The sequence below is a fragment of the Phyllostomus hastatus genome, unplaced genomic scaffold (assembly GCF_019186645.2).
Source record: "Phyllostomus hastatus isolate PE091 unplaced genomic scaffold, TTU_PhHast_1.1 phas_contig_86, whole genome shotgun sequence".
Lineage (NCBI taxonomy): Eukaryota > Metazoa > Chordata > Mammalia > Chiroptera > Phyllostomidae > Phyllostomus > Phyllostomus hastatus.
The window spans coordinates 49631896-49644050 of record NW_025333977.1 but is presented as its reverse complement, the minus strand read 5'-3'; the positions used below and the strand labels follow the sequence as shown (position 1 = coordinate 49644050).

The 12155-nt window shown below is 40.2% G+C and overlaps 1 protein-coding gene across 1 annotated transcript in view; it reads right to left on the bottom strand.

The window, feature by feature from the left end:
- MED12L (mediator complex subunit 12L) overlaps positions 1–12155 on the bottom strand; it is a 316418-nt gene that overhangs the window by 94271 nt on the left and 209992 nt on the right. The window lies entirely within an intron of this gene.

The following is a 12155-nucleotide window of genomic DNA, read 5'->3' as shown; positions in this document are numbered from 1 at the left end:
CCACCCACTCGGCAAAGCCTTCCTGGGCCACACCCTCTTTTCCTACCTTCCACCTCTGGTTAAAATAATTACTTCTCCCACTGTTAGGGTATGTGTTAGGGCCCTTACTGCAGATTTCCCTTTAAAACTAGTTTGCTATATTCTTGACTGCAAAGGTGGTTAGGAATCTCTAAGGAAAAACCACCTGTTTTGAAGACAAAAAACACGTCCTTTTTTCTTGGTAAATCCCACAATACTCCCCACAGATCTTGGGTTACAAATGTTTTAAATAGAATATGTCAATACTCTGCTATTCTTGCTACATATATAGAAAGGACTGCTGACCCACAACCAGCAACATCTATTCTGGGATATTTTTCAAAGGATGGAGCCCTACTTGTACTTATTAACCTCCATATTTTTCCCTGAGTACCTTTTGTGGTTCAAAAAAACTACACTCACTATCTGGTATTGTGGATGCTGGCTTACAACTTTTAGAGAATATGCCCCAAAGTAGTGCTCTCTAAATGTGCATCTAGCTCCAACATTATCATCGGAAGGTGAATCTCAGGTCTCTTTCTATGCCCTCAAGGCCCCCCATGGCCCTGGAACCTGCCTACCTTTCTGGCCTTATCTAACTGTTCTTCCATGCCTGGAACTTCACACTTGTCTATGAACTTGTAACTGTAGGAACAGGCCACACTCCTCTTTGTCCCTGTGCCACCACACAGGTAAATTTACCTCCAACTCACCAAGAAAACTTCACCCATCCCTGAAACCCTAGGCTGCCATCACCTAGTCCATGAAATCCCATCTGGTCAACCTCCTACCACCATCTCCAACCCAATCAGTCCCTCATCTGTAAAGCCTCAATTACTGTGCTTATCACACTACCTTGTAATTACTTGTTTGCACATGTACCTACTCTTTTAACAACCTACGTATACTTCTGAGGGCAGAGATTGTGCCTCCTTGTGCAATCAATAAATATTTAATAAATAAACCAAATTGGTTTTATTTTTACAGACTAGAAAAGCAAAAGAGAAGTCAATTCTCACTGATGCTTTTATTATCAAAGATGATACAAATATCTTGAAAGCGCAAGCTCTCTTCAGTTGCCCTCCTGTGGCATGTTGCAGGGGCCTGAAAAGTGAGGGTGTTCTCGGGTTCTCTGGTTGATGCTCCAAAGGAAGCAGCAGGATTGCTAAACAGTACATGGGTAGCTGGGGGCGCTAATGTCTACCAACGTTTCAGCTCTAAAGCTGTTGACAAAATGATTCGGCTATGTACTGTTGGCTTTAGTTAAGTAAAAACTGTAACTGCAGCATAACACAATCTCCAAAACTCTCCTTTCAGAAAGTACCTGTTACCAATGTCACTAAATCCACATGGTTTTTGCTGAGGACATTACATAACCATGAGTAGACTCTAATAACGTATTATAAATAACTGCATCTAAATAATGTATACAATTTTTACAAAGATCTTTCAAGATAAAATTTCAAGAGCAAACCTGTCCTCCATAAATACAAATATTGAATTCTATTTCAATAACATTATAATCAAAAGCAGAGTACCTGGTGTGTAGAATAAAATAATCTAATAAGAACTTAAAGACGAGGCATATGAAAGCCATCTTAAAATCACTCACAAAATGCTAAGCAACTATTTGGGAAGAACTTCCCAAAGTAGCAAACAGAAATACTAAACTCTAGAATCCTTTTAGAATGGGATGCTATAACATAGCCACTAACAACACCCAGAAGAGAACTAAAAAGTAGCTTTGATATAGTGTTGAATTTAGAGCACAATTAAGGACTTCTGTCAAAAGTTAACTGTAACTATTTTTACTGGATAAGGTCTTCTGAATATCCCTGGGGCCGGCGATGGGAGAAAGGGTGTTGCTCCATATAGAAGAATTCTTGAGAAACCAAGAAAAATTACTGTAAATGGGGGAAGAAGAGGCAGACAACCAGTGTGAACTTCCACATCATAGAAGTTAGATGACTTAATTAATAAAGTCATCATTAATTAGAATCTATAAAATAATTATTCCATCTTATTAAAAACATTATTTCATGTATTTCATATCCACCTAAAAGCAGTCCCTTCCATTACTTTCTAAAGTCTTCTATCTAAAAACGTCTGACCATCACCCCCAGATAAACTGTATTCCTCCAGCAAGTTAAAAGATCAGAGTTCACCCGACTTTTAACAGAACAAACTGTGCTCCCCCGCCCCAAGGAAGAACCCACACCCAGCAGTGTCTAATAGCTAAGGGATCACACAGTAAGGAAAGTGTGGAATTCACAAATCATTTAAAGTGCTCAGAAACAAAACTCAACATTTTTAATTTTACACGGAAACCAGATATAGGCAATACAAATATGGAACACTTGTGTTCCAACCAATAGTTCTCACACTTTGGTTAGTAACTAGCAGGAGGTATTCTTAAAAGACATGGCTAGGCCTAACCCCAGAGTTTCTGCTTCAGGAAGTCTAGGGGAACAGCTGAGGACAAGCTTCCAGAAGGTGCTGATGCTATCAACCTGGACCACAGGTTAAGAACCACTGTGACAAAATGTTCCTTGACGTTCATACTTCTATAAAGACTCATTCACAGCTCAACCATCCTGGACATGGACATCCAAAAGTGGGATGTCAACAGGAAACAAAACCATGACTAAGACGGTGTGGCAGACATAAGATGACAGGCCATGGCAAGGACTGTGGCTCCCTGAAAAGTTCATACCCCACTATGGGGGCATCTACTACTCAGTGCCAGCTGTTGGCACAGGGGTGATTTGGAGCCCAGGGTGTCTGACTAGCAGCAATAACAGTAGTAAAACAGTAGTAGCAGTAGTAGTAGTAGTAGTAGTAAAACAATAGCAACAACAAAGCAGCACATATTATCTACTTCTCACTGTGTACCAAGAGCTTTAACTACATCGTCCCATTTAATAATACCAGGAGCCCTACAAAGTGTTATTTTTATCTCCATTTTAGAGATAAGGAAGTTGAGAAACAGAGAGGTTAAGCAACTTGCATGGGATCACACAGCCTATAAATGGCATGGCTAGGGCTCCAATTCAGATTCTTGCTTCTGAGCCCATATTCTTAAACTCTATATATTTACAACCTCAGATCTTGTAATGTTCTCAAGAGAATTCATAAATTCAGCCTCTTATATTTCCCGTGATTTTCAAAACTTCTGTAGCCGCCCCCATATTCCCTGACCCCACAAAAACAATGTAATATTCATGTGTGAGCCATGACTAGTCCAGATGCTGCCAGCTAATTAGCCCTGACCTAGAAGTCACAAGAACCTCCCAGCACCTTACTCTGGCAGCTCACGCTTGGTTGCTGCATGCTTGCTATGTGGTGGGCACCATGCTCTGCACTTTACATGGATTACCACCTTTCTATTTTTCACTGCAACACAACAGATAGATACTATAGGGCCCCTGGTTAAGGGGGGACGGGGCGGGAAGAAAAGAAATCTGAGGACAAAGTGAAAGATAACTTGCCCATGGTGCACATGACCCCACCAGCACAGCAGAGGCAGAGCTGGGACTGAAAATGAGACCGGGGGCCTCAAGCTGAACACCTCAATGGCTCTGCCACACCAGCTCTCTGACAGTGAGGGCACGCCGAGTCCCTTAAGGGTTGGCATTGGGCCTAGCAGTGAGGATGGTAAGGAGGTGATTGCTGAAGTGAGAGGAAGAGGTCTGAACACAAATGAGCTTCAACAACCCCAGGGGTATGAGGAGTTCATGTGGACCCTATGAGTACTTTGGGGGCACCTTCGGCACTGAGAGTTCTTGAGAGGAGGAAAACCCCAAACAGTAGATTCATGCGTTCATTTGTCAGTCACTTCTTTGTCGTGCACCTGAGTGCAGACCCCTTGGTCTCTACAGAAATACATTCTGGTAAGGCACCCAGACCACAATGAGCCCAAATGTGGAAAGCAGTATGAGGGCCATAATTAACTCACCATGGAAGCTCAGAGGAAAGGGTAGCTAACTGCAACTAGAGAAACTGAGGAAGGGCTCATAGGAAATGGAAATGTAAACTGAACCTCAAAGGAGAAAACTGACCATTCAAAAGGGAACAGTGCAGTGCAAACAGCAGTTTGGAGGAAGGCTCAGGTCGGGCGAGCCTGGTGCTGTGGCTGGTGTGAGGGACACAGAGGGCCTGAGGCTGCAGTGTGTGAACGTGGAAGATGAGTCTGGGAATGGAGTGTAGGATCCTGGCACTGTGCAGACGTGCCTGCATGTCTCCATAAGCCACTGAAGGTTTCTAAAGTGAAAAATTACATCCTCCATCTGTGCTGCACTTTAACAGAATGAATTTGTCATCAATAGGATGATTCTGGATTGAGGAACAGTCGCTGAAGTCAGAAGATCAATGAAAAAATTCTTCCATCTATGCAGGCAAGAGCCAAGGGAAAAAACCCTGACATGGACCTTAGTAATGTTTTCAAAGAGAGGTTTTGAGTCAAAGTCCACTGAAGAATGGGGAATTATACGTTAAAAGTTTTTGATTGACATGTTTTCTCAGTAGCATCCATAATTCCCGCCCCAAGCCCCACCAGATAAAATCCATTGCTCTGAAAATCACTGACTTGGGCTATATACTATATCATGAAGGAAGAAGACCAAAAAGCAGACTTGGGACACGTGTGTGTGAATTATCAGTGAGAAGGTGAGGTCTAGGTTGCAAAAGCTAGACAGAGGGGGTAAAACAGATCCAGCGCTCTGAAGGCAGGGCTGGGTTAGAGGCCAAGGGAAAATTCTAAGACAGAGAAAGAATAAGGAATGAGTGGAGCACCTCAGAGGCCATGTTGCACAAATCTCATGGACAGAGCAGACAGAAGAGGAACTGGAGGAGACTACTGGGACTGGGATTGGGGGTGGGACTGGTGAATTAAAACAAGAAACAGGAGGTCCAATGTATTGGAAACCAAGGAGAAAGAGAGATTTAAGGAGAAGTAAGACAACCATATACTCTGCGAAGGTCAAATGTGTTCATTCTACAACTCTGATGTCAGTGGTAACTTTAAGGAGGAGGTGGTGTAGAGCCCAGTTTGTAATGGCAAGTGAGGGACAACAAAAAACTCTTGACATAAAAGATCAGTCCGTTTACAAGAGTTCCAAGGAAGGAACACAGTTGGATTACTCTGGTTTTTCCAAAGGGTGTCTAAGAACACGCAAAGTAGCTCCTTCCCTGTGCTTCCTATGCAGTGCAGAGTTAATACAGGCCATGTAAAACAGCAAACAGAACAGAGGTACAAATCAAAGGGTGGGAGTAGCATGACCAAGAAAAACTAGCTTGGGTGAGAAAATGGGTGTGCCAGCATTTCACACTCCACAGTACCTGGGTTTCTGATTCCCAGCCCCCTGTCCTTTCTAGTAAAAAGTATTTACAGAGAAAGAGGTGGGCAGGGGGTGATGAGACACCAGGTAGTAGGGATGCATGCTGAAAACATGGGAGAAGTGACAAAAAAAGAAAAGAGAAAAGCAAGATATACAAGGAAACCGAATACCAAGACTTACAGTAAGTAGGTAAACCAGTTTTTTGAAAAAATTCCATACCTCATTCAGGATGTGAACTTTTGCTACTTCTTTAATAAAGCTCAAATTCACAAATGTAACATTCCTGGGGCATTAGTAATAGAATGCCTACCTTTATTTTTTTAACTTTGGCTTAAATATTAGATCATGTATGTGACCTTAGGTAGTTGCAGTCATCTTAAGAAATTTCATCTCATGCATATCTGAATGCTTTATAGCTTTTTTAAAAATTAGCCTTTTGTGGGTGGGTGAGCTGGGATGGGAGTAAAAAATAGAAAATTGTACTTGAACAATTAAAATAAAATTTAATTTTAAAAATTAGCCTTTGCATTATTTATATCATACATTCACACTGTATATATGATAATTACTGTGCTATTATCCTTTTTTACTCTACTTAACTCTGCAACTAAAAATGCCTGAACTACAAGTGAACGAAACACCAACCAGAACGCAGTGACCCAGCTAAGACCCCTTCCCTCTCCCCTCACATATTCTGGCTTTAGACTCTCCATTTGCCCACAATTTCAGATAGTCTGAAATAAGCTAGTCCTAGTTTCTCCTTTTCAGAAGAGAAAGCTGTGAAGAAAGAAAACAAAGTATTTCAAGCAGTCATTGGGTCACCATTAAAGGAAATCCAAGAACTGTCTAAGGGCTACCAAAATATTATTTAGTGGAGAAGTACTTTCAATTTGTAATCATTCCAACTTTAAATTTAGACAGATACCCCCATTCATTCACTTACTTACTCTCCCTCTGCCTTCTGAACAAAAAAGCCCCAAAAGCTATTGTTCATTAAATACTAATTACCCTGTATATTATCTCATTTACATTTTACAATCTTATAAGGTAGCCATTCCATGCTTATTTTTCAGAAGAAAAACAAGGCTTAGATATATTAATGACTTGCCGAAAGTAAATAAAATAAAAAATAAAAAATAAACTCTACCAAGTGGAGAGGGTTAGTCTATTTGACGCCAGTCATGGCCTAACTCTGCCTCTCATGAGCAAGATTTCCAAAGTGAGGAAATGGATGAGGAAGCCCAGCACAGGAGAGGATCAATATCAGAGCAGGACGCAGATGCAGGCATATCTCCACACTCAATCTCAAACCATCCTCCCCTTTAATCAACCATTACACATGAAGTTCTCATACCAGAAAAAGGGAAGTGCTTTATATAAAGAAGACCTAATAGATACAAATCATTTCAAATGACAGATTAAACACAGTAATTCAAGCACAGTGACCTAAAGATACCAATCTCAGCTAGGGAACATTAAAGGGTTTGTAATAATTATACTCAGCACAAATTCTCAGGTACTGCATGTGAGCCACAATTAGAGTGACTTTCTTGTACAGGGAGATGGAACAGTAAGATTGGTGAAGATTTTACTACAATGCTTGTTGTAGGTTCTGTTGTGTGGCACCCAAGACAGAGCATCATCAGCTGAGTTTCAATTAGATACCTGTTTGTCTTTGTTTTATAATAATGGATTCATGTACTACAGAGATCTGGGAAGCCTTTAAATGTGCAATTTTCTTTTAAGAAAAATGAATATATCTGAGAATATCGTGACAGAAAAACAAGATTACGATACAAATGCTGGAGGAGGGGACACTGTGTTCAGGTCCATGTTGACGAAAAGAAGTAAAAAAAAAAAAGAAAGAAAGGAGAAGGAAGAAGAAGTCATATGCAAGGGAAAAATGACTAGAACACCAAAGAAAACCTTGGTAATACATTTGCTAATTCTCCCACAAAAATGGTGGAAAGTAGGAACAAGGTTGATTCTAGGATTTAGAAAAACTTACCAATAATATTTCTTAATTTTCATTCCTTGTAAGATCTTAGAAACATATTCTATCCTGCAGTGCTTCTGTCTCTTTAATATATTTCAAGCCCTGGCTCGTGTGGCTGAGCGGACTGAGTGCCAACCTGTGAACCAAAGGGTTGCCAGTTTGATTCCCAGTCAGGACACATGCCTAGGTTGCAGGCCAGGTCCCCAGTAGAGGGCGCGGGAGAGGCAACCACACACTGATGTTTCTATCCCTCTCTTTCTCCCTCCCTTCACCCTCTCTAAAAATAAATAAATAAAACCTTTTCTTTTTTAATAAATAAAATCTTTTTTTAGAGAATATATTTTGAGCCCTGGCCAATGTGGCTCAGTTAGTTGGAGCATCATCCCATAAATTGAAAGGCCACAGGTTTGATTCCCAGTGAGGGTACAAGCCTAGGCTGCAGGTTCAGTCCCTGGTCAAAGAGCACATGGGAGGCAACCGATCAATTGATCGTTCCTCTCCCACATTGATATTTCTCTCCCTCTCTCCCACCCTTTCCTTCTCTAAGCATGGTGTCAGGTGAAGATTAAAAAGAAAAGAATACATTATGGAAAACCATTTTAGATGAGGTTAAGAATTCTTATCTAAAATTCTGTGATTAAACCAGAATCCTTATTTTGCAGAACACTGAAGCCACAAGTAGTTGAATGAGACATCCAAAACACCAAAAAAAAAAAAAAAGTCAGTTTGAACCCACTAATTTTGTGATTAGTGATCCATGAACCAGGTCTATGTCCAAAACAAAATTAAAGATAGTCTTATTTAGCTTCAAAATTCCGAACTCCAATGTTGCCTTCTAGCTAATAAAACCAAACTGCCTTGGAAACATTTAAAAGCATCCCCTTACCACACATCCCACAGAATGGACCTAGCAGACTCAGAGTGAGGCAATTCACAAAAGCCGAGGAGATTAAACAAAAATGTTGTTAAAAAAAAAAAAACACAGAATATTCTAAAGGATAAATAAGTCTAAAATGATGGTAAAGCTAAATATAATATGTGACCACTGATCAGATTCCATAATAACAAAAAAATTATAACGGATATTATTGGAAAATTGTAAAATTTTAATGTAAATGGAATACTTAAAAATATTGTTTCAGCATTAATCTTTTGACTGGTAACTATTGCGTTTGGACAGAACAATAACCTTGTTATTAAAAAAGACACACTGAAGCAGTGAGGAGTGAGACACTTGTCACAGTGACTACGACTGCACACAGGTCCTCCCAAAATAAGTGTGTGTGTATGTGTGTGTGTGTGTATCTGCAGAATACATGAAAAATTGCAATTTGTAAATCTAGGTAAAAATCTACTTGAACTATTTTTCAACTTGTGTGAAGGTTTAACACCTTTAACAATAATAGTGGGGGGAAAAATCACCAGTAATAAAAAATAAAACATTGTTTTAAACATTATGGTGGTAGAGAAGCAGAAACACACATCCCAGGATGTCGTCCTGTATTCCGAATAAACTTCAGGTTTGTAATGGCTAAACAATGTTATTAAAAGAGCTTCCCTGCATTTCATAGGATCTTCCAACAAAATGACAAGATAATTATTGTTATAAAGTCTACTGTGGCTTTTATGAAATGTGAGACTTGCTACAAAAAGATTGGCAGAAAAAAAATTTGCAAGTTAACCTTTCAGTGATTTGAACAATAATAAAGTCATGGGCTGGTTTTTAGCTGCTCTTTCATCAAAGCGTTACACTTTTTTCATGACTAAACGTGTACTACACTTTCCTTTTTGAATGTTAAGTAAGACCAGCTTTAACAAGTCCCAACTTGAGACCAGCATAGTATGCTTTAAGATGAATGCATATGCCTCATGTTAACTCATTACTAAACTTAAGTTGCATCACTGGACAAAGAAACTTTTAAATAGGACAATCCTATTGTTATATTAAGGAGGGGAAAGCCCACCGCAGGCCACCCTCGATGAGAGAAAAAAAAGGCCACTTACGGCACTGGTGATGGGACACCAGCCCCTTCCTTCCTCCATGAGGAGATCTTTGTAAAAACAACACACAGAAAGTCAAGGTCCTTCTTCAAACTCAAGGTCCTTTTTCATGCCTACAAAGGCCTACCATAATCTTTCCACAAGTAGGCCTTTTTCCAGAGACTGTTTTAAAAGGCACTCAAGACCAGGCACCATAATCCTGAATTATCAAAACACTTCCCTTCAAATTCAACATAGAAAAGTATATCAAACACATTTTCAGCCTTGGCTGGTGTGGCTCAGTGGTTTGAATGCTGACCTAAGTGAGAACCAAAGGGTTGCTGGTTCGATTCCCAGTCAAGGCACACGCCTGGGTTGCAGGCCAGCTCCCTACTCCTAGTAGGGAGTGCATGAGAGGAAAACACATATTGATGTTTCTCTCCCTCTGTTTCTCTCTCCCTTCCCCTCTAAAAATAAATAAATAAAATCTTTAAAAAACATTTTCAGCAGCTTGATAATAAGGGATTTTCTTTGACATTAAAAAAAAAAAATCAGTATAGTTAGTTGCCCCTAGTAGGACAAGTCACCTCAAGTAATAAATGCATTAAAACTTCAGATAGGTAACAGACTGCCTTTATGCCTTTAACAGAAGCCTATAAATATTTGTCCAAATAAGCTTCCTAATATGATTTTATACACACCACTGAAAATTTGGGATGATAATCTTCAGAACTTGCAGAGAAGGTGTTTGCTCAACATACTTTTAAAGAGGCTACAAGGGGTATCTCCCCCTCTGAATTGATGCTTTTAAGACCTGGCAGTTAGGTCTCACCTTAAGAGCAGTACCTGAGTCATTTACAGGTCACAGTGACAAGTGGCAAAAATTGAATCCAAGAAGGACAAGTATTTCAAACTGAGGTCTGCATGCCACAACCTTCCCTGCCAAGATGCAGTGAGCTGGCTTCAAATGCTAAAGGCAGAATCTGTAGGAAAGAAGTAAATGGCATGAAGCACAGCGAAACTGAAATAAAGGGCTGTTTGTAACTCTAGCAAGGTCTTAGAAGTTTGAGCCATTATCAAGCTAGCTAACTTTTGCTCAGAGATTTTCCTTAGGTTTAGCTAGTAAAAAGAATGAAATGAAAATCTGAAATGAAACAGTCAAATACTGCAGTTGACTATTTTTGTTTGTTTAGGAAAAGGGAAGGGAAGAAACATAATTCTGATATCCAACTATTGGTATTTAAACTAAGCACATGTTTTTCTGTACAAACAAGGAAAGAAAATCAACTACATAGTACATATACCGGCACATTATTTCCATAAGGCATAAATAAACACTAAGTAAACCTATTGTTGATTTACTACCTTCAAAAACATTTCCATCTTGATTATTATTTTCATTTATCATCATCTGTGAGAGTAACAGGTTTTGATTCCATTTCATGATATTAGACTTTTTAAATTTTTATTTATTTGTTGGAATGTTGCATTCAAGAAAATCTTGGAGTCACTAGAAGACTTTTATCTGAACATTCTAAAACTAACTATAAATAAGATAAAGGGATCTGATTATACAAATGTATCACTGTGGAAAGATTTAAAAAAAATAAAACTATCTGGTGTTTAAAAATGAAATTCAAGTGCTTCCGGGTTGCGGGCATTTAGGAGGCACGTCCACCTTATTCCCTCTTTCCCCCCATGTGACGAGGCTGTGTGTGGAGGAGACAGAGCTGTGGCAACGAGAAGAGCAGCACCAGGCCGGGCTCCAGAGCATCGTAGGGAAAGACAACCTCCTGCTACCCACTGGTAGGCCAGCCTCAGAGCACTGTGGTGCTGAGGAAGAGGACAGTGAGGAGGACTCAGACAGGATGAGGAGGACATGCAGGACATGGGCGAGATGGACTATAGTGAGTTACCTGATGATGGAGAGGTCAAGGAGGGGGGCATGGAAGGTAACGAATAGGAGCAGAACCAGTGGATGATACAGCCAGACAGGACAGGGTGGCCTCAGGGAGAGTCCAGGCCAACCTGATGTACCTGTAACCCCTGCAGAACCACCTCATCACCCCAGTACCGAAAGCTCACCTTCAGGCACCTCCTTAGCTGCTCCCAGGACCTGGTCTCCTTGGCCCCTCCCAGGCCATCAGTCTGCCCTTGAATCCCCAGGGCCTGAGGCCACCCCACCTTTCTGGCCAGTAGCTCACCCCGTGTTTGCCAGGTGTAGTCTCTTTCTAACTCTCTTTAATGAAAACAGGACGGATTCCACCACCACCCCCAGCCCTTGCCCAAAGAATGAAATTCAAAAGGTTCATGAACTTTCCCCCTAAATAAATTTTATTTAAAATATTTTAAGTATATTTGTGTATTTATAAAAATAGATCTATAGATTTCATCATATTCTTGCATAAGACTACAGGTTTCCAAAGTTATCAATTACTAATATAAAAACACATTGTAATTCTAGTTTTTAAATAATATGTAAAATAATACCTTCAAAGGATTTGTCTTTCATAAAATATATTGATTCCTTTCAGCCACAATTTAATTAGCAAGCAGGCTGTAAATGTATAAATATTTTCTCATTAGCAATAGAAAGACCCCCTCCCTCTCCCCCACCTAAAAAAAGAAAAGAAGAACTAAACCTGAGCCTGACTGAGTGGGGCCCAACCTGAGCCTTCATCTCCTCCTCCTCAAAGAGTCCTCTGGCCTTCTGAGTTCCAGCCCTCTGTGTTCCCTGCAGGTGACTCACCGTCTGACTCCTGCAGGTTCAGGAAATACTCTTCCACAGCCTACAAATATCACCTAGTCTTAGACGTGAGTCACTG